At 48.5% G+C, this 23,398-nt stretch overlaps 1 protein-coding gene across 4 annotated transcripts in view; it reads right to left on the bottom strand.

Annotated features, from left to right (window-relative positions):
• The window catches only part of LOC105478568 (coiled-coil domain containing 61), a 77,420-nt gene that overhangs the window by 39,450 nt on the left and 14,572 nt on the right, over positions 1–23,398 (bottom strand). For 2 of the 4 annotated variants that reach the window (XR_011617680.1, XR_011617679.1), the window contains 4 exons: positions 23,030–23,259; positions 18,559–18,680; positions 18,355–18,470; positions 5,067–5,234 (listed from right to left, as the gene is read on the bottom strand). The gene's annotated coding sequence lies outside the window, so the exon portion shown is untranslated. Of the gene's footprint in view, positions 1–2,856; positions 2,903–5,066; positions 5,235–18,354; positions 18,471–18,558; positions 18,681–23,029; positions 23,260–23,398 lie in introns of those variants that run through there. The other 2 variants (XR_011617681.1, XM_011736018.3) reach the window with 1 other exon arrangement.

The following is a 23,398-nucleotide window of genomic DNA, read 5'->3' as shown; positions in this document are numbered from 1 at the left end:
AAAAAAAAAAGGCCAGGTGCGGTGGCTCAAGCCTGTAATCCCAGCACTTTGGGAGGCCGAGACGGGTGGATCGCGAGGTCAGGAGATCGAGACCATCCTGGCTAACACAGTGAAACCCCGTCTCTACTAAAAAATACAAAAAACTAGCCGGGCGAGGTGGCGGGCGCCTGTAGTCCCAGCTACTCGGGAGGCTGAGGCAGGAGAATGGCGTAAACCCGGGAGGCGGAGCTTGCAGTGAGCCGAGATCCGGCCACTGCGCTCCAGCCTGGGCGACAGAGCAAGACTGTCTCAAAAAAAAAAAAAAGAAAAGAAAAAAAATAATAATAATAATAATAATAAGCTGGGCGCGGTGGCTCACGCCTGCAATGCCAGCACTTTGGGAGGCCGAGACGGGTGGATCACGAGGTCAGGAGATCAAGACCATCCTGGCTAACACGGTGAAACCCCGTCTCTACTAAAAATACAAAACATTAGCCGGGCATGGTGGCAGGTGCCTGTCGTCCCAGCTACTCAGGAGGGTGAGGCAGGAGAATGGTGTGAACCTGGGAGGCAGAGCTTGCAGTGAGCTGAGATCACACCACTGCACTCCAGCCTGGGTGACAGAGCGAGACTCCATCTCAAAAAAAAAAAAGTAATAATAATAATAATAATAATAATAGGCCCGGTGCTGTGGCTCACGCCTGTAATCCCAACACTTTAGGAGGCTGAGCTGGGCGGATCAACTGAGGTCAGGAGTTCGAGACCACCCTGGCCAACGTGGCAAAACCCCATCTCTACTAAAAATGTAAAAATGAGCTGGGCATGGTGGCATACACCTGTAATCCCAGCCAGTTGGGAGGCTGAGGCAGGAGAATCACTTGAACCCAGGAAGTGGAGGCTACCGTGAGCTGAGACTGCGCCACTGCACTCGAGCCTGGGTGACCAAGCAAGAGTCTGTCTCAAAAATAATACTAATAATAATCTATGTCAGGTAGTTGTGTTATGAACAAAAATAAAACCAAGTGAGGGGCCACACGGTAACAGGAGTTATTTTAGCTTGAGTAGTCAGCAAATGCCTGGCTGTGAAGCTGACATCTGAACGGAGACCTGAAAGAGGTGTGGGAGAAGCCACGCAGACACCTGAGAAGACCTGATTCAGAAGGAGAGGACAGCGAGTACAAAGGCCCTGAGGTGGCAGTGCATTCGGGGACAGCAAGTACAAAGGCCCTGAGGTGGCAGTGCGTTCGGGGACAGCGAGTACAAAGGCCCTGAGATGGCAATGTGTTCGTTATGTTCAAAGGACAGCAAGGAGGCCAGGGTGGTTGCAGCAGAGTGAGCCAGGGGACTGAGAGAGGTGATGGGAGTTGAGGGGAGGGAGGAGGAGGAAACCAATAGGTCGGGGCCTCGTGGATATGGTGAAGACTTCTGCGGTGTAAGGTGGGAGCCAGGACAGGATTTGAAAAGAGGAGCAACCTGACCTGACTTCTGTTCTACTAGGATCCCCCTAACAGTGAGAGGCAGGGAGCCCACCTGGAAGGCCACTGCAACAGACCAGATAAGAGCAGGGGACAACTTAGGCCAGAGTGGTAGCAAAGGAGCTGGTGAGGCGTGGTTGGATTCTGGATGTGTTTTGAAAACAGAGCTAATGCGATCTGCTAGACCATATATAAGTGAGACAAAAGGGAGGAATGAAGAACACTCCAAGCTAGGCGGGCACCATGGCTCACACCTGTAATCCCAACACTGCGGGAGGCTGAGGCGAGTGGATCGCCTGAGGTCAGGAGTTCGAGACCAGCCTGGCCAACTTAGTGAAACCCCTTCTCTACTAAAAATACAAACAATTGGCAGGCGCCTGTAATTCCCTTGAACCCGGGAGGCGGAGGTTGCAGTGAGCCGAGATAGCGCCATTGCACTCCAGCCTGGGCAACAAGAGCAAAACTCTGTCTCAAAACAAAGAGAACACTCCAAGCTTCTTGATCTTAGTACCTGGCAGGATGAATGTGCCATCAACTGGGTTTGGAGGTTGAAAGGAAGAAACCTCAAGTTTGGTTTGGGACAAGTTTATGTCTGAATGTCAGATGAACTTCCAAATAGAGAAGAGTCGGCCACGATATGAGTCTGGAGTTCAGGGCAGAGATCCAGGCTGGAAATACACAGCTGGGAGTTCTCATTAGATAAAGAGGGTGAAGCTAGCCAATAGTATAGAAAGAGATGAGGTCATTCTACCGATGATGAAGCTGAGGCACAGAAGGGTTAAACAACTCGCCCAAAGCCACAGATCAGTGGCAGAGCCAGGATTCAAATTCGGGATTCAACCCGACGCCACAGCCCACACTTTTAACCATCAGTAGAGTAAGTTTAAGAGTTAATTCACCTAAAACACTTGGCAGGTGCACAGCACGTAGTAAACGCCACAGGCATAATAGGGCTTCATATCTCTTTAAAGTACATCCTTATCCCTGGAGGTCTCCTTCCCTCCCTTCCTCAATATTGCTTCTTCCCACGACTTTCACCCAAATCAAAGCTTGTAAATCACAGTGCGCTGTAATGACCCCCTGCCTTAAAACCTCCTACTAAATCGCCACGCTGCATTTCAAGGGCATCTGTATATTCTACCATCTGCTGTCTCCTGCTTTACAACTTTCCCCATTGAAGACCCTCCTGCGATATACAGATCACCCCCAACTCACACGCTGCGCTCAGTCTTACAACACCTCAATCAAGCACCTACCCTTGTTAAAGGGCACCCTCCCTCCTGATTCCGACAAGGCCGGGTCAGCTGCCCACCGCAGGCCACTCTCCCCAGAGAGAACCCCCTCCCCTCCCCCCAAGACCTCCACCACGGCCCGCGCACCCGCCACTCCGGCTGCCTCTCACCTTCTCCACTGGCAACCCTCCTCGCGAGCGGTTCAACTGACGAAGCTCCAGCCCCGCCCCAGGATCCTGCGTTCTCGCTTCTGATTGGTCATGGCTTACAAGCAGCCAAGTTTCCATTAGCCAAAAGAGACACCCGTCACTCTGTCCCGCCCCAGAGGAGAACCCGCCCTCCAAAGCTTCCAATTGGCTAACTTGGAAGAGGAGTTCCGAACCATTTTGAGGGAAGCACCTACCGTCGGGCTCTTCTCTAATCACTACTGGTTAACAATGTTGCCAGTCATACAAAAGGGTTGTTCCCCAGAGTGGAAGGGAAAGAATCCCGGAAGCAGCCCCTTGGCTCCGCTTATTACCCGCTAAGGGAGGGTAGGCCGCGCCCACGTGGTGGGGAGGGCCTGGAAGGGAGAGCCGGGTGTGCACGCGCCTGGGGAGATAGTGGCCGCGGCTCCGGAAACTGGGGAGTGGTCTCAGCATAAAGACAGGTTGAGATTTGTCATCGCTCGGTGCATTCCAAACCTGCACTAAGCATTTTGCAGGCCTTGGCTTGTTTAAACTTTATAATTAGCCCTGCAGAGTTGTTATGATTTCCATTTTACCACTAAGAAAACTGTCTCAGAGGGGTACAGCCACTAGCCCGGGATCACACGGCTTTTGAACGACCCATATTTTAAACCAATCAGTCATGAACTGGAAGGATCCAGCTAAAGGAACTGAGCGCGGGGATGGGGGAGGAGAGCCCTCTTTAAGAAAGGAAAACAAAGTTTAAAGAAAAAAAAAATACTGTATGATATGAAAGTTTACTTAGAATATGAAATAATAACAAATTACATATTTAAAAGAGCCAAATACCACAAACATTGCAAAATCCCAAAGGATAACGTAATGTTTTTATTAATTTTCTGCCTGACACAACTGTGTGACGTTTCCTACTTTTTCAGCTGCATGTTTCACAATATCCTTGTCTACAAAGAGAAAAGTAAGTTATCTTTCCTCTAGCGTGGTTGATGGAACTTTTTAACAATTCATTATCATTTAGAACAAGTTTCAGCTTCACAGATCAGTATTGGTGATGTTATCTAAATCTTTTGCAAATCTAAAAAAACTTTTGACCTGGCGCGGTGGCTCACGCCTGTAATCCCAGCACTTTGGGATTTGCCGCGGCAGGTGAATCACGAGGTCAGGAGTTCGAGACCAGCCTGACCAACATGGTGAAACCCTGTCTCTACTAAAAATACAAAAAAATTAGCTGGGTGCAGTGGCGAACGCCTGTAATCCCAGCTACTCAGGAGACTGAGGCAGGAGAATCGCTTGAACTCGGGAGGCGGAGGTTGCAGTAAGCCAAGATCGTGCCACTGCACGCCAGCCTGGGCAACAGAGTGAGATGCCATCTCAAAAAAAAAAAAGAAAAGAAAAGAAAAAGGAAAACTTTCATAAAGGTTCGTTCATATATTAACTATGTTTTGGAAAATGTCTCCACAGACTAACTTCTGCCTCAATCCTTTCAATTTTTTGTTTGTTGGTTTGTTGGTTTGTTTGTTTAGACAGGGTCTCACTTCATCGCCAGGCTGGAGAGCTGTGGGATGTTCATGGCTTACTGCAGCCTTGAACTCCTGAGCTGAAGTGATCCTCCTGCCTTACCCTCCCAGGTAGCTGGTACTACAGGCACACGCCATCAAGTCTGGCTAATTTTTTTTTAATTTGTTTTTAGTAGAAATGGGGTTTCACTATGTTGCCCAGGTTGGTCTCGAACTCTTGAGCTCAAGCAATCCTCCCACCTCAGCCTCCAAAATGCTGGGATTACAGGTGTGAGCCACCACGCATGCTTCCTTTCAATTCTTGACACTTCTGTTACACAGATGCTTCTGGAATGAGCAGCTAAAAGACACATTTATGCCATTAGTAGGCTGTGGCCTCGCATCTAGTGAGTTAGTACCTTACACAATGGAAGCATTCCGGGAAGCCATTTCTACACCGTGACAACTAATCAGGTGGTTTAAGTACCCAAGAAGTATCTATGACCCACATAAAAATATCCCTCTAAACCCAATCTTAATGTATTCTCACTTCACCTTCCCCTCAGCTAAATCCCATAAATGCCTGCACTCCAGCCTGAGTGACAGAGCAAGACTCTGTCTCTAAGAAAATAATTAATAAATAAATAACATTTTTTTAAAAAAAGGAACATGGATTAGAATCTCAAGGCTTTCCCTTACCAGCTGTGAGACCTCCCACAAGTCATGCCTCTTCTGGAAACTTCACTTTCTTCATCTGTAAGTGGAGTTCAATTCATTCCTTAACTTATTTCTTCACTCACTTGTCAGGCCATTTATTGGGCACCTGCTATGTTCCAGGCACTTTTCTGGGTGCTGGAGTAGAAACATCTGGTAACAAACAGGAAAAAATCATACCCTAGTGAAAGGAAGGCAAACAATAGCATATAGTAAAGAAATAGGCTGGGTGCGGTGGCTCACGCCTGTAATCCCAACACTTTGGGAGATCGAGGCAGGCGGATCACCTTATGTCAGGAGTTCAAGACCAGCCTGGCCAACATGGCAAAAACCCCGTCTCTACTAAAAATACAAAACTTAGCTGGGCATGGCAGTGCATGCCTGTAATCCCAGCTACTTGGGAGGCTGAGGCAGGAGAATCGCTTGAACCCGGGAGGCAGAGGTTGCAGTGAGCCGATATCGGGCCACTACACTCCAGACTGGGCCACAGAGCGAGACTCCATCTCAAAAGAAAAAAAAGAAAAAAGAAAAAAAGAAATGTCCAGGTCTGGGGTGATAAGTGCTACAGAGAAAATAAAGCAGAGTGAAGAGGCTGGAACCAGGGGTTGGAGGGGCAGGAAGGTATATCAGAAAAGCTGACTTAGAGCAGATACCTGACGCAAGTGAATGAGCCACGAATTTTTTTATTCATCTATTTATTTTGGAGACGGAGTCTCACCCTGTCGCCCAGGCTGGAGTGCAGTGGCGCCCTGGCTCCCTGCACCCTCTGCCTCCCAAGGTCAAGCAATTCTCCTGCCTCAGCCTCCCGAGTAGCTGGGATTACAGGTGCCCACCATACGGCCCAGGTAATTTTTTTGTATTTTTAGTAGAGACAGGGTTTCACCATGTTGGCCAGGCTGGTCTTGAACTCCTGACCTCAAGTGGTTTGCCTACCTCGGCCTCCCAAAGTGCTGTGATTACAGGTGTGAGCCACCACACACGGCCTTTTTTTTTTTTTTTTAATTTTTTTGAGATGGAGTCTTGCTCTGCGGCCCAGACTCAAGGTGCAGTGGCGCAATCTCAGCTTACTGCAACCTCCACCTCCTGGGTTCAAGCAATTCTCCTGCCTCGGCCTCCCAAGTAGCTGGGACTATAGGCGCACACCACCATGGCTGGCTAATTTTTGTATTTTCAGTAGAGACGGGGTTTCAACATGTTGGCCAGGCTACTCTCGAACTCCTGAGCTCATGTGATCCACCTGCCTTGGGCTCCCAAAGTGATGGGATTACAGATGTGAGGCACCGCTCCTGGTCAAGCCACCCTTGAGGGTACCAAGATGGCACGTTCCAAGAAGATGAGACAGTGAGTACAAAGGCCCTGCGGTGGGAGCATGCCTGGTGTTTCTAAGAAACAGCAAGGACGTCAATATTGAGTGCATGGAGTGTGATAGAAGATGATGTCTGGGAGGATGCCTGAGACCAGGTTATATAAGGCCTTGTAGGCCCTTGTGAGGCCTTTTGTTTTACTCTGAGTGAGGTGGGAGCCATTGAAGGTATTAGGCAAAGAGGACATAATTTTACTCCTGTCTTTTTTTTTTTTTTTTTTTTGAGACAGGGTCTCACTTTGTCACCCAGGCTGGAGTGCAGTGGCTCCATATCGGCTCACTGAAGCCTCAGCCTCCCTGGTTCAAGCGATCCTCCTGCCTCAACCCCCCAAGTAGAGCAGGATTACAGGCATGTACCACCACACCTGGCTTACTTTTGTATTGTTAGTAGAGACGAGGTTTTGCCATGTTACCCAGGCTGGTCTGGAATGCCTGAGTTCAAGCAATCCACCTGCCTCAGCCTCCCAAAGTACTAGGATTACAGGGGTGAGCCCCACCGCCTGGCCTACTCATGTCTTAAATGATCATGATGGTGGCTGCATTAAGAATAGGCTGTTAGCTACTCGGGAGATTGAGGCAGGTGGATTGTTTGAGAACAGGAGTTCAACACTGCACTCCAGCCTGGGAAAGTGAGTGAGAACCGATCTCTACAATTAAAAATTTAAATTAAAAAAACTTAGGCTGTTAAAATAATTTAGACATGGAAAACAGCCAGTTTCTCAGAAAGTTAAATAGAGTTAACACATGACCCAGCAATTACACTCCTAGGTATATACCTGAGAATTAAAAACTGGTGTTCAAATACTTGTATGTGGATGTTCATAACAGTGTTATTCACAATCGCTAAAAGGCGGAAACAACTCAAATGTCCATAAATCGATGAGCAGATAAGTCCAGGCATGGTGGCATGCCTGTAATCCCAGCACTTTGGGAGGCCGGGGCGGGCTGATCACCTGAGGTCAGAAGTTCGAGACCAGCGTGGCCAACATGGCAAAACCATGTTAGTCTCTACTAAAAATACAAAATTAGCCAGGCGTGGAGGTGCATGCCTGTAATCCCAGCTACTCAGGAGGCTGAGGCAGGAGAATTGCTTGAATCCGGGACGTGGAGGTTGCGGTGAGCCAAGATCGTGCTACTGCACTCCAGCCTGGGTGACAGAGCAAGACTCCATCTCAAAAACAAAAGAAAAAGAGAAAAGAAATAAAGTGCTGATAGATGCTACAACATGGATAAAACCTTGAAAACATGATACTAAGTGAAAGAAGCCAAACACAAAAGGTCACATAGCGTATGATTCCATTTATATGAAGTGTCCAGAAGAGGCAAGTCCACAGAGACAGAAAATAGTGTTGTGGTGCCAGGGGCTGGGGGAAGAAGCGAATGGGTAAACACTGCTTAATGGGTGTGAGGTCTCCTTTGGGGGTGATGAAATGTTTTGGAACTAGATGGAGGTGATGATTGCACAACATTATGAATGTACTAAATGCCACTGAATTGCTCACTTTAAAATGGTTAATTTTCCGTTAATGTGAATTTTGCCTCAATAAAAAAAAATTTAAGCAACACATTAAAAAAATCATTAGAATGAGAGGTGATGGTGGCTTCCACGAGGGTGGTGACAGCGGAGGTGGTGAGAAGTGGTTAGAATCTATTCTGAAGGTAGAGCTGACAGAATTTGCTGATGGATTGAGTGTTGGGAGGAAGAGAAAGAGAAGAGTCAAAAATGATTCTAAGTTTCCTGGAGTGCAATGGCGCGACCTCGGCTCACTGCAACCTCCGCCTCCCGGGTTCAAGCGATTCTCCTGCCTCAGCCTCCAGAGTAGCTGGGATTACAGGCGTCCGCCACCATGCCTGGCTAATTTTTTGCATTTTTAGTAGAGTCAGGGTTTCACCATGTTGGCCAGGCTTGTCTTGAACTCCTGACCTCAGGTGTTCCACCCACCTCAGCCTCCCAAAGTGCTGGAATTACAGGCGTGAGCCACCACGCCCAGCCAACTCTAAGGTTTTTGATCTGAAAAGATGCCAAGATGAGATTTCCATTTATTGAGATTAGATGAATTGCAGGTACGGGGAGACAGGAGGAGAATGTGAATCAGAAATTTGGTTTTGGACATGTTGAGGTACCCAGTAGACTTCCCAGTGGAAATGTTGAGAGTACGGGTGAATATGAGTCAGAGTTCAGGGATAAGATCCAACCTAGATTAATTGATTTGGGAGTCCATCACCAAAAGAGTGAGTGAAGAGAGAAAGGAGAAGAGAATCAAGAACTGAGCCCTATGGCCGTCCAATGTTTAAAGACTCCAAGGACGGGGAGGACTGCAGAGGAGGAGCCACTGGGCCAGAAGGGAAGTCTTGAGAGTGGAGTGTCCTGGAAGCTAAGGGAGAAAATAAACCAAGGAGGAAGGCATGACTGTCAATGAGGAGGGAGTTCAAGTAATATGAGGACAGGCCACTGGACGACGGGACTGATCCACATAGGGGTCATTGGTAACATCACCAAGAGCTGATTTGGAGCTGGGCATGGTGGTTTGCACCCACCATTCCAGCTATTTGAGAGGTTGAGGAGGGAGGATCACTTGAACCTAGGAGTTCAAGACCAGCCTGGGAAACATAAGGAGACTCTGTCTCTACAAAACATTTTAAAAACAGCCAGGCGTGGTGGCACATGCCTGTAGTCTCAGCTACTCATGAGGCTGAGACAGGAGGATCAGTTGGCCCCAGGAGTTCAGGACCAGCCTGGGGGAAAAAAAAAAAAAACAGCTGATTTGGCAAAGTCACAGATTTGCAAGGAAAAGGAATCAGAGACACAAGATGAGTACAAATACCTCTGATGACTGTGTTGTTTTATTTTATTTTATTATGTTATTTTTTGAGACAGAGTCTCACTTGGTTGCCCAGGCTGGAGTGCAGTGGCACGATCCCAGCTCACTGCAACCTCCACCTCCCGGGTTCAAGCCATCCTCCTGACTCAGCCTCCCGAGTAGCTGGGATTACAGGCGCCAGCCACCACACCCAGCTAATCTTTGTATTTTTAGTAGAGATGGGATTTCACCCATGTTGGCCGGGCTGGTCTTGAACTCCTGGCCTCAAGTGATCTACCAGCCCAGGCAACAATGCAAGATTCCATCTCAAAGAAAAAGAAAGGAGAGAGAAAAGAAAAAGCAAGTTTGTATTAGAAAGTGCTTTGATGCCAATGAGAATGCTCCAGGAGATACCGGGGAATTGATGGTACAGGAGAGAAAGCAGAGGTTTGCTTGACTGATGTCCCTGAGTAGGCGAGAGAGAAGGGGACCAAGTGTACACACATAGAAGTCGGCCTTGGCTGAGAGTGTTTCTGCAGTTAACATGAGAGAGGCAAACAATAGGTCACAGGTAGGTGGGTAGGTGGGTAGATGTGTTGAAAGCCTGCGTAAGGGCCGGGTGCGGTGCTCACGCCTGTAATCCCACCACTTTGGGAGGCCAAGGCAGGTGGATCACAAGGTCAGGAAATCAAGACCATCCTGACCAACATGGTTAAACCCCATTTCTAATAAAATAAATAAAATAAAATAAAATAATAAAATAAAAATAAAAAATTAGCCGGGCGTGGTGGCGTGCACTTGTAGTATCAGCTACTCAGGAGGCTGAGGCAGGAGAATCGCTTGAAGCCGGGAGGTGGAGGTTGCAGTAAGCCGAGATTGCACCACTGCACTCCAGCCTGGGCGACAGAGTGAGACTCCATCTCAAAACAAAAAACAACAACAACAAAACAAACAAACAACAACAACAACAACAAAAAAAAACAAAAAAAAAAAAAAAAAAAAAAAAACAAGAAAACCTGAGGAAGTTTCCTAATGACTTCTCTTCTCTCTAGGAACTAGGAACAGGGTCAAGGGTGAGTGTGAGGATGGAGAAGAGGTGGGCAAGGTTGGAGGAGGGAACCACAGGTAGGAAATAGATTCCCAGGAGGGTGGGAGAGTGAATGGACAGGATTGGGGTTGGCAGGCAGTCCCCAGTCCCCAGGCGAGTAATCGGGAAATTGTGGTGAGCTCAGTCTCACCACTGTATTATGTGTTTTTCTCCAGTCACACTCAGCAGGTGCAGGTGCAGAGTAGGAAAGACCTGGGTGACCACTGTGTGCCCTGCAGAAGTGCTGCTCTTGAGGATTCACATAAAAACCTAGCTGTTGGCCGGGTGCGGTGGCTCATGCCTGTAACCCCAACACTTCGGGAGGATCACTTGAGGTCAGGAGTTTGAGTTCAGCCTGGCCAATATGGCAAAACCCCATCTCTACTAAAAATACAAAAATTAGATGGACATAGTGGTGCATACCTGTAGTCCCAGCTACTTGGGAGGCTGAAGCAGGAGCATTGCTTGAACCCCGGAGGCGGAGGTTGCAGTGAGCCGAGATTGCACCAGTGCACTATAGCCTGGGGGCCAGAGCAAAACACTGTCTCAAAATAAATAAATAAATAAATAAATTTTAAAACCTGTGATGGTTTTAAAATTTGTGATGGTTATGGTTATAAATGCTTTGATGTGGTAAACACAGGGACTCTGGAAAGGAGAGGGACCATGGGTCTTACCCTAACCTTTTACAGATGCGGAAATAACCCCAATGAGGTCCCTTTCAGGTTTTATACACTCTAAAATGATGTTTTTCTCCCAAATGTAACATGCAATTATTATTATGCTTGGAAAATGTCCCAATAGCTCAACCCATTATGAAATTTATGGAGAAGATGCAGTGGTTCATGTCTGTAATTCCAGCACTTTGAGAGGCTGAGGCAGGCAGATCGTTTGAGCCCAGGAGTTCAAGACCAGCCTGGGCAACATAGTGAGACCCTATCTCTACTAAAAATTAAAAATTAAAAAAATTAGCTGGGTGCGGTGGTGTGTGCCTGTAGTCCCAGCTACTCAGGAGGCTGCGGCAAGAGGACGTCTTGAACGGGGGAAACTGAGGCTGCAGTGAGCTATGATTATGCGTGCTGCTGCACTCCAGCCTGGGCAACAGAGCGAGACCTCATCTCGATAAAAGAAATTTGCAGAGGCAATCAGCAAACATTCCCCAAGCCCTTCTGGATTGCCCTGCCTGAGTATCACAGGTGAGATGATACAGAACATTCGTGAAGCCCTGTGTATTTTTCCTGCATAGGTTCATGGAGAGGCAGTGAGATGGTTAATTAGCCTGTCTGCCTGGATTTCAATCCTAGCTCTGCTTCTTGCAGTCAACTTCTTCATGTGTCAGTTTTCTCATCTATAAAATGGGGGTGATGGCAGCAGCAGGGACCTCCCAGAGCTTTTAGAGGAAATAAGTGAGTAAATACATACACAGCTTAGCACAGCACACACCGTGTAGTAAACACATAATAAATGGTGGCTATTATCATTCATTGAATCTTCTTAATAGTTTAGAAGGGATGTACTATTATGATTCCTTTTCTACTGTGTCAGCAATTAAAATATGAAAGTGTTTGGCCCAGGCGTGGTGACTCAGGCCTGTAATCCCAGCTCTTTGGATGGCTAAGGCAGGTGCATTGCATGAGCTCAGGAGTTTGAGACCAGCCTGGGCAACATGACGAAACCCCGACTCTACAAAAAATACAAAAATTAGCCGGGTGTGGTGGTGCATGCCTGTGGTCCCACCTACTCAGGAGGCTGAGATGGGAGGATTGCTTGAGACAAGGAGGTTGAAGCTGCTGTGAGCTGATATTGCACCACTGCACTCCAGCCTGGGCAACAGAGCAAGACCCTGTCTCCAAAATACTAATATATATATATATATATATATACACACACACACACACATATACATATATAATATTGAAGGGTTCATGTTGATAGCCTTATACACACACACACACACACACACGTCAGTTTGTGATAACTCTGGGTAGAGATGAAGACTGAGGAAACCCAGAGAAGCTAAGCTGATCTACATAAGAAAGTATTAAGGCTGGGTATGGTGGCTCAGGCTCAGGCCAGCACATTGGGAGGCTGAGGCGTGTGGATCACTTGAGGTCAGGAGATCGAGATCAGCCTGGCTAACCTGGTGAAACCCCGTCTACTAAAAATACAAAAACATTAGCTGAGTATGGTTATCCCAGCTACTTGGGAGGCTGAGGTAGGGGAATCACTTGAACCCAGGAGGCAGAGGTTGCAGTGAGCTGAGATCGCACCACTGCACTCCAGCCAGAGCGACAGAGCGAGACTCCATCTCAAAAAAAAGGAAAAAAAAAAAGTATCAAAGCAATACATTCATTCTCTGACATCCAACAGATTGGCAAAAATTAGACAATCTAAGAACACCAAGTTCTGAAGGAACATATGCAAGAATGGATCATTCACCACGGATGGTAGGAGGCCAAATAGGTGCATCCCTTCTGGTGAACAATCCAGCAATACTTTAAGAAATTAAATGTGAGGATGCCTGATGACCCAATTATCACGCTGTCCAACAGGACTGTAAATGAGGTTTGTATGAGGATGTCCGTTGAAGTGCAATTTAGGCAGCAAGGAGTTGGAGGGAACTAGATGTCCATCATTAGGGCTGGAGAAGTAGAATATGGAATACACAGTGGAATACTACACAGCAATGTAAAAGAGGGAGAAGCTAACATCAATGTATTGCTCAGTAAATGCCAGATGCTGAATGCTTTAAGATACCAGTTGGGCCGGGCGCAGTGGCTCACGCCTGTAATCCCAGCACTTTGGGAGGCCAAGGTGGGCAGATCACAAGGTCAGGAGTTCGAGGCCAGCCTGGTCAATATGGTGAAACCCCATTTCTACTAAAAATTACAAAAATTAGCTGGGCATGGTGGCGCGTGCCTGTAATCCTAGCTACTTGGGATGCTGAGGCAGGAGAATTGCTTGAACCCGGGAAGCAGAGGTTGCAGTGAGCCAAGATCATGCCACTGCACTCCAGCCTGGGCAACAGAGCAAGACTCCATCTCAGAAAAAAAAAAAAAAAAGATATCAGCTTGCACTTTAGCAAGTCAAGTCAGGAGGATCGCTGGAGCCCAGGACCTTCCAGCATAAGGAGGTACCCTCTACTCAGTTCCTTGTTCCCGCCTTTGCAAAACTCACTGTTCTACTGTTTCCCAGTGGGTTTCAAGACCAAGTAAGTACCAGAGCTTGAAGCTGCAGTGAGCTATGATGGCACCACTGCATTCCAACCTGGGTGACAGAGCCAGATTCCATCTCTAAAAAACAACCCAAAAACCATCTTGCAACAATCCTATGAGAAAGTGACCATTATTTAACAACTTTCATCTTACAAATGGAGAAACTGAGACCCAGAGAGGTTAAGTAACTTGCCCAAGGTCGTTCATCCCATAAGCAGTGAGGATGGAACTTGAACCGGGGCAGCCTCTCCAGAGTCTGCAAGACTCACTCATCTCCAGCTAGAAATAAGCATATCCACCCAGAGGGCTCTCAAAAAGAACAAAGAAAGAAAGAGAATGAGGTTTGTAGCTTAACAACGACTCTACAAATTTAAAACACACATACACGAAACTAACTGTAAGGATACACAGGGATCTTGATAAAAGAATAGAAAGATGGGAAGGCCAAAAATTAAGTACACAAGAGTGGGCGCCTGTGGGGGACAGATGAAGGGGAGAAATTACTAAAATTAAATGTAACCGAAAATGATTGCATAGGATCAGCATAAGTCTACGCACTTGCGGTTCTAAACCAGGGAAGCATCAAGATCGCCAGGGAGGGAGAGGACCATGGGGTGGGGAGGCGTTACAGCTGAGGGTGGGGGACACGTGAGAAAGGGAGGCAGCTGGCGAAGCACTTAAAAAGATAGCCCCTGTAGCCAGGCTGCCAGGGTTCAAAGCCCAGCTCTGTTACAGTTCAACTTGGGTTTTTTGTTTGTTTGCTTGTTTGTTTTGTTTTGTTTTGTTTTTTTAAGACGGAGTCTCACTCTGTCACCTAGGCTGGAGTGCAGTGGCATGATCTTGGCTCACTGCAACCTCCACTTCCTGGCTTCAAGCGATTCTCCTGCCTCAGCCTCCCAGGTAGCTGGGAATACAGGCACGTGCCACCTCGTCCAGTTAATTTTTGTACTTTTTGGTAGAAATGGGGTTTCATCACTTTGGCCAGGCTGGTCTCAAACTCCTGACCTTGTGATCCACCCGCCATAGCCTCCCAAACTGCTGGGATTACAGGCGTGAGCCACCACGGCCGACCCGTTCATACTATTTGTAGTCATAAGAGACACACAGAAAGTGCCTTCTTCTTCTACAACCTAAGCCAAGAAATAGAGCAATGTAGATTGCTCCTCAAGGTTCTTATGGAAATCACCCCCACACACACACTTTTTTTTGAGACAGGCTCTTGTTTTGTCACCCAAGCTGGAGTGTGAGTGGTACCATTAAGGCTCACTGCAGCCTTGAGTTCCTGGGTTGAAATGATCCTCCCACCTCACCCTCCCAAGTAGCTGGGACTACAGGTGCAAGATACTGTGCCAGGCTGAATTTTTTTTTTTTTTTTAAGAGATGGGCTTTCACTGTGTTGCCCAGACTGGTCTTGAACTCCTGACCTCACAAAATCTTCCTGCCTCGGCCTCCCAAAGTACTTGGATTACAGGCATGAGCCACTGTGCCTGGCCAGAAACCCCCATTTTATTTCTTTTAGATACAGCACAGTGTGTGATCTGACTCACCTTTGAAAAGGATGACTCTGGACCGGGCACGGTGGCTCATGCATGTAATCCCAGCACTTTGGGAGGCCAAGGCGGGTAGATCATTTGAGGTCAGGAGTTTGAGACCAGCCTGGTCAATATAGTGAAATCCCATCTCTACTAAACATACGAAAATTAGCCAGGTGTGGTGGCACATGCCTGTAATCCCAGCTACTCGGTAGGCTGAGGCAAACGAATCGCTTGAACCCAGGAGGCTGAGGCTGCAGTGAGCTGAGATTGAGCCATTGCGCTCTGGCCTTGGTGAGACAGAGAGACTCAGTCTCAAAAAAAGGATAACTCTGGTTGCTCGTGAGAAAGGGTGGGCCGGTGTGGAAGTGGGTGGCTGAGAGAAGAGGCCCCTGGGAGAGTCCAGGTGGAAGCTAATGGACCCCCACTCGGTGGTGCTGCTGGAGGTAGGGAGATGGGGTGAGATTTGGAACTCGAGGTAGAGCAGAAAGGGTTTGCTGATGGAGTGGATGTGGGTGTGAGGAAGAAAGGGGTGTCAAGGGCAACCGCAAGGTTTTGGCCTGAGCAACCGGGAGAGTTTGGAATTTCTCCCAGAGGCAGCAGGGACTCATAGGAAGATGTTGAGGCTGGGGCGGGGGGGAGGGGACTCAGTCAGTTGCCAAAATCACCAAGGTGGCAGCCAGGACTGGGAACACAGGCCTGAGAAACAGGAGGCAGGGATAGATCTCTAGCCCTGGCTCAGCCCCCAACTCACTGTGGGCTTCTGGGCAACGTAACGCCCCTCACTGGACTTCAATACTGCCTACTACAGTGAGGCTGTTAGGAAGAGAAAGCCCTCACTCAGATATCCTCAGGATCAGATAAGCACACAATCAACACACAAGATTAAATCTCTTCTCTTTATCCTCCTCCCCGAAGCCCACCTGTGCACCACTGGGCAAGGTACAGAGGTGCCCTGATCCAGGAACCTTGAGGATAAAATTAGTGACAATGGCAGGCGGCACTTGTGCCAGGGGCTATTCACGCTCAGTGAAATGAAGACCACACAGGAACCCTGTGAGGTGGCAGCTTTATTATCATCCTCATCTGTAAATAGAGAAACAGGTTCTGAAATGACTTGCCCAAAGTCCCAGGGGAGAACTGGGACTCCAAGACGTCTCCCACCAGCACTGCTGCCTCACATCCTGGTCCAACCACCAGCACCTCTCACCTGGATCGTCCAAGTCACCTCCTATTGGGCTCCTTACTTCTGCCCCTATCCCTGATACCATGTTCTTCATACACAGCCAGGATTCCCCCAATCTTTTTTTTTTTTTTTTTTTGAGACAGAGTCTTACTCCGCCTTCCAGGTTCAAATGATTCTCCTGCCTCAGCTTCCCGAGTAGCTGGGATTACAGGCGCCCGCCCCCACACTTGGCTAATATTTGTATTTTTGGTAGAGACAGGATTTCGCCATGTTGGCCAGGCTGGTCTCAAACTCCTGACCTCAGATGATCTGCCCGCCTCAGCCTCCCAAAATGCTGGGATTACAAGCATGACCCACCGGTGCCCGGCCTCCCCCACTTTTTTTTTTTTTTTTTTTTTTGAGACAGGGTCTCACTCTGTCACCCAGACTGGAGTGCAGTGGTGTGATCTCAGCTCACTGCAGCCTCAACCTCCTGGCTTCAAGGCAACCCTCCCACCCTGACCTCCCGAAGTGTTGGGATTACAGGCATGAACCACTGTGTCCAACCCAGAAGGATCCTGTGTGGTCTTCAATTCACTGAGCGTGAATAGCCTGAGTTTAAGTCTGCTCAAGTTCTTCCTCTGTTCAAAACCCTCCCATGGCTCCCACTTAAATCAGAGTCAAATCTAAGTCTTAAAAAAAAAAAAAAAATTTTATTTAGAGTCATGGTCTTACTGTGTCACCGAGGCTGTCGCAATGGTGTGATCTTGGCTCACTACAGCCCTGGCATCCTGGGCTCAAGCGATCCTCAGCTTCCAGAGTAGCTGGAACTACAGGTATATGCCTCCACATCTGGCTAATTTATTTTAATTTCTTGTAGAGACACAGTCTCACTATGTTGTCCAGGCTGATCTCGAACTCCTGGTCTCAAAGGATCCTCCTGCCTTGGCTTCCCAAAGTGTTGGGATTACAGGTGTGCAAATTAAAGTCTTTACGGTGGTTCTCAAGGCCCCCTGCACAGTTGGCTCCCTGACTAACACTCTAGCCTTATTCCTCCCACTATTTCCCTCCCCTGCTCTCCTCCACCTTCTCTAGGCTCTTTGCTCTTCCTCCAACACACCAGGCATACTCCTGCCTCAGGGCCTTTGCACCTGCTGCTCCCCCTACAGACCCATGCAGCCCACTGCCTCCACCTCCTTCAGGTCTCTGCTCGAATGTCACTCCTCAGTGAGGCCTTCTCTCTCTATGTCAACCCTATTTAAAATTGCAGGCCAGGTGTGGTGGCTCATGCCTATGATTTCAGCACTTTGGGAGGCTGAGGTGGGCAGATTACTTAAGGTCAGGAGTTCGTGACCAACCTGGCCAACATGGTGAAACCCTATCTCTACTAAAAATACAAAAATTAACTGGGCATGATGACGCGGGCCTGTAATCCCAGCTACTTGGGAGGCTGAGGCAGGAGAATCGCTTGAACCCAGGAGGCAGATGTTGCAGTGAGCTGAGATCGCACCACCACACTCCAGCCTGGGCGACAGAGTGAGACTCCATCTAAAAATAAATAAATAAATAAATAGGCCAGGCGCGGTGGCTCATGCCTGTAATCCCAGCACTTTGGGAGGCCAAAGCGGGCGGATCACGAGGTCAGGAGATCGAGACCATCCTGGCTAACACGGTGAAACCCGTCTCTACCAAAAAATTACAAAAAAGGCCGGGCGCGGTGGCTCACGCCTGTAATCCCAGCACTCTGGGAGGCCGAGGCGGGCGGATCACGAGGTCAGGAGATCGAGACCATCCTGGCTAGAACAGTGAAACCTCGTCTCTACTAAAAAATACAAAAAATTAGCTGAGCATTGTGGCAGGCACCTGTAGTCCCAGCTACTCGGGAGGCTGAGGCAGCAGAATGACGTCAACCCGGGAGGCGGAGCTTGCAGTGAGCTGAGATTGCGCCACTGTACTCCAGCCTGGGCGACAGAGCAAGACATCATCTCAAAAATAAATAAATAAATAAATAAATAAATAAATAAATAAATAAATAAAATTGCAGCCATCTCCCCTGCCCCCATATCCTATGCCTCCTCCTCCCCTGCTGCATTTTCCCCACAGCACTTACCCTCATCTATCACACTCTGTGTATTCCTTTTTTACTTGATTATCTGTCTCCCCGGTACGTGAGCTCATGAGATCAGGAATCTGTATCTGCTTTGTTCACTGCTGTATCCCCAGCGCCTAGAACAGTGCCCAACACATAGTAGGTGCTCAGTAAATATTTGCCGAGCAGATGAGTGTCTGGGGTTCACGCTCCTCCCCACTATACCTTTTTGTGCAAAGCGCTGAGATAGCTGCTTTCTGCTGTTGGTATATGACCACACCTCTCCATCTCACAGCTCACTGCAGCCTTGAATTCCCAGGCTCAAACAATCTCCATGTCCCCTGCTTCTGCCAGGGGGTAAAGGCAAAGAAGCCCTCCTCCATAGAGTCCATTGTGGCTTCATCCCAGCCCCCATCTAGCCCCCTTTCCTTCATCGCCCCTATGATGGCCGTGTCACTTCCCTGCTTAAAATCCTCCAGGGACTCAAGGATTCCACATTCTAATCTCCACACCAGGGTTTTCTGTACTGTCGGTCACAACTGCTTAGCAGGCTGTGGAATCAACCAGTAGTTTTTTCAATAGCATATAATAAATCAGAGTCAGCCAGGCATAGTGGCTCACACCTGTAATCCCAGCACTTTGGGAGGCTAAGGCGGATGGATCACCTCAGGTCAGGAGTTCCAGACCAGCCTGAACAACACGGTGAAACCCCATCTCTACAAAAATTAGCCGGGTATGATGGCAGGTGCCTGTAATCCCAGCTACTTGGGAGGCTGATGCGGGAGGATTGCTTGAACCCACGAGGTGGAGGTTGCAGTGAGCCGAGATCGCACCATTGCACTCCAGCCTGGGTAACCGAGCAAGACTCTGTCTCAAAAAAAAAAAAAATTCAGAGTCTGTGCACATAGTGTCGACATAATGTAGACTAAGGTGGAGATGAAGCATGGTTTCATGAAACTTTCATTTCAGTTGTATTAGATTGGTGCAAACATAACTGCGGTTTTTGCCGTTGCTTTTGATGACAAAAATCGCAATGAATTTTGTACCAACCTAATATATGCATTGCATCATGAAGTGTGTTTCTCACTGTGAGTCAACAAAGTTTGCAAAAACCCTGCAAAAAGTTTGCAGTCCTGCCTCTCCTAAATCCTGTGCACTGAGTGGATGGAGGATATTAATAGCAGCTCAGATTTATCTCTTTGCTGAGATCCATGCCAAGTGGTTTTGCCTGCTTTGGCTCATGGACTCCTTGTCATACCCCGAGTATGGTCATGATTCCCATTTGACAGATGGTGAGACTGAGGCTTAGGCTGGAGACAGCCCGTGCCTGAGATCACCAGGCTGGGAAAGCTGAGGTTTGAGCGCCAGTGAGCTTCCCTCCTGAGCCTGCACAGGTAATGCTTGCCCATTTGCCCACTCGCCCAACCTCTCCCGATCTACTCTGCACCTACAAGAGCACTCAGGGGCACCAGCCTGTCCTCAGAGCCCAACAGGTGCATTGATCCTCCTGACACTCCAGCCAGCAGTATCATTTCAACTTCCATTCTGCAGGCTGGAAGACTGAGGCCTTTCATCTCATCCCAGAAAACAAAAGCTAGAAAGCCTTTCCAAGGATGTACCATTCTATCACCCTTCTCCAAACTGCCCTCTTTGAGAGGCAGGAGAGAGAAATGGCTAAAGATGTGTCTTTGACTGCCCAGGCTCAAATCCCATCCCATTCATTCTTCTCCTTCTTTTTTTTTTTTTTTTTTTTTTTTTTTTTTTTTTTTTTTTGAGGCAGAGTGTCTCTCTGTCACCTAGGCTGGAGTGCGGTGACACGATCTCAGCTCACTGCAACCTCCGCCTCCTGGGTTCAAGTGATTCCTGTGCCTCAACCTCCCAAGTAGCTGGAATTACAGGTGTGCACAGCCACTCCTGGCTAATTTTTGAATTTTTTAGTACATATGGGGTTTCACCATGTTGTCCAGGCTGGTCCTGAACTCCTGGACTCAAGTGATCTTCCCATCTCGCCCTCCCAAAGTGCTGGGATTACAGGTGTGAGCCACTGTGCCCGGCCCAAATCCCATCCTTCTAAACTGTGTAGCTATGTGACACCAGGCAAGCTCTCTGGGTCTCAGTTTCCTTTTCTGCAAGATGGGTATAAGAATAGTACTCTACCTATAAGACTGTGTTTAAGACTGAAATACGTTAGAATACATGCAAAGTTCTTAGGACAGTTGCCATACCGCTTGGCTGGGGAATCTTCCCAGCAGCCCTGTGTAGTTGGACTATTTACCCCCGAGACTTGTCATAGAGAGGAGAAGGCCCTTGCCTGAGTTCACATGGCTAAGAAGTGGGAAAGCCAGAATCTGGATGTAGATCTGCCTGGACTTTTAACCACCAAATCATAACAGTTATTTAAAGGGGATATTGACCAGACACGGTGGCTCACGCCTGTAATCCTGACACTTTGGGAGGCCGAGGCGGGCAGATCACCCGAGATCAAGAGTTCAAGACCCGGCCGGGCGCGGTGGCTCAAGCCTGTAATCCCAGCACTTTGGGAGGCCGAGGTGGGTGGATCACGAGGTCAGGAGATCGAGACTATCCTGGCTAACATGGTGAAACCCCGTCTCTACTAAAAATACAAAAAAAACTAGCCGGGCGTGGTGGCGGGCGCCTGTAGTCTCAGCTACTTGGGAGGCTGAGGCGGGAGAATGGCGTGAACCCGGGAGGCGGAGCTTGCAGTGAGCCGAGATCACGCCACTGCACTCCAGCCTGGGAGACACAGCGAGACTCCGTCTCAAAAAAAAAAAAAGAGTTCAAGACCCACCTGGCCAACGTGGTGAAAACTCGTCTCTACTAAAAGTACCAAAAAATAAAAATAAATAAAAAATAAAAATAAAGGGGATATTAACAGCAGCAGCAACATTTTCCAAATTAAAGAATGCGAGACTCAGAGAGGGTAAGGGCATGGCCAAGTCACACGGCATGTAAGTGGCAGAGCCAGAATGCACACCCAGGCTTGTGCAGGCCGACCTTCACTCCAGCGAGCCTCTCCATATAGCTCTGCCAGGATGGAAGGAACAGGCAGGTTTGGGGATGCCCCTGTCCCAGCTTGGTCTGGCTCTCTGGTATCCCTGACTCTGGCCCCTGCCCAGACTAGGGTGACTGCTCCCCTGAAAGCTCTGGGGTGGGGGCACAGGGGAGGCATGGATGATGGTAAAGGGTGCAGCAGCTCCCTCTGCCAGCCTCTGATTGGGGCCCTGCAGTCCCCCAGGATTTGGTGCTTGGAAAGCTGACGTTGGGTTGCTATGGTGATGGGTTTGGGGTGGTTGCCATGGAAGCAGAACTAGCCTGGGTTTAAAAATATCTAGCAGGAGGTTCGTGTTTGTGTGTGAGTGTGAGTGCGTGACCAACCGTGCTGTTGTGTGTGTCCAAATGGGAGGGCTCGATGGGGGGAGCGCAGGGTTGGGGCTGCAGGCATGACTCGGGGGTGGGGGCTGAGTGGCACACAGCTTTCCATGTGTGTTGTGCGTGTCACTGAGTGACCCGTGAAGTCCAGTTATTGTGTGTGTTAGCCTGTGTGGGCTGTGTATCTAAATGTGTGTGTTTACCCGATGTGTGTGCAAGGAATGACTGAGTCTGTTCGTCAGTCTATACATCACATGTCGCTCATATGTCTTATGTAACATAGGCCATGGATGTCCTGTGGCTTTGATCATGGATTTGTAACTTTTCCGAGTGTGCGGGGCCAAGTGTGGAACTGTCGTGGCTCTGAATATGTGCACCTGGGGCATACCTCCATATTAGATATGTGTGTGTCTATTTGTGTATGAGAGCCTGTGTTGTGGCTTTGCGTCTGCATGATTGAATGTGCATTACAGATGAGTGTGTATGTGTGTGTGCGTGTGCCTATCCCCTGTGAGTGTTTCTGTGTGAGACTGTGTTGAAACTGTGCACCTGTGCACCTGCAACAGGGCCAGTGTGACTCTGTGTGTGTCACACAGAGGGGAAAACTTCACAGCTAACTTCATGGATGTTGGGATACGTACCTGTGTGGTGTGAGGCTATTTGACTCAAAGGGTCTAAGGTGTGGAACTCAGCCTGACCCCCTTATCTCTCTGCATCCCTCTTGCCTCTTTCCTGTCTCCATGGCAACCAGCTCCTCAGCTCCCTCCAGGAAGATGGAGGGGGAGGATCCAGACTGCACTGGACCACAGCCCCCTCCCATCCCCCTTGGCTCTGGGGACAATGGGGGGGAGGGGACAGATGGGTAGCCACCCCATCCACCCCAGGCCATCTGCTACCCCCCAATCCTGGGGACCTGAGAGCATGGCAAGGGAGGAGCAGGGGGCATGTTGGAGCCGATCCCCCTGCCGCAGATTCCACAGTAGCCACAATTACCCACATCCAGACCCCCTCTAAGCCTAATCTTGCCTCTGACCAACGCAGGAAGGAAAGATTCCTTGGAGATTAAGAGTCCAGGGAGAAGGAAATTCTGGTATCAAGGAACACAGAATAACAGCAATAATTCCAAAGAAAGGCCCCCTAGTTCCAACGATTTTGGGCTCTGAAATTGGACTTGTCCTGCGTTCACATCCCAGTTTCTCTCTCTCAAGCTGTGTGCCCTTGGACAAGCCACCCTCGATGTTCCCAGGCCTCCACTTTGTCATCTGAAAACCAATTTTTCTTAATGACATGAGTAGTAATACTGTACAAGGGCCAAGGCTGTTTTGTTCCCTGTTGTATCTGCAGCATCAAAGACAGTGCCTGGCACTTAGTAGGTAGGCTCTAAGTACTGTTGTTTGAATGGAAAGCCAGTTGTGCCCCAGGGCGGGTGCTCAGGCTGCAACTCCTGCTCAGTGAATTCAATCCCTTGAGGCCTTTCAGCATCACGGTGCTGATTCTTCAAAGGATGGATGAAAGAGTTGAAGGAGAATTTCCCAGCTGAAAGGATTGAAAAAGAGTGAAGTGAAATTTCTTTCTCTTTCTTTTTTCTATTATTATTATTATTATCATCATCATCATTATTATTATTTTGAGACTTCTTGCTCTGTCTCCCAGGCTTGATCATGGCTGACTGCAG

This window comes from Macaca nemestrina, chromosome 20, assembly GCF_043159975.1.
Source record: "Macaca nemestrina isolate mMacNem1 chromosome 20, mMacNem.hap1, whole genome shotgun sequence".
In the NCBI taxonomy this organism is placed as follows: domain Eukaryota; kingdom Metazoa; phylum Chordata; class Mammalia; order Primates; family Cercopithecidae; genus Macaca; species Macaca nemestrina.
This window is presented reverse-complemented; position numbering and strand designations above follow the sequence as displayed.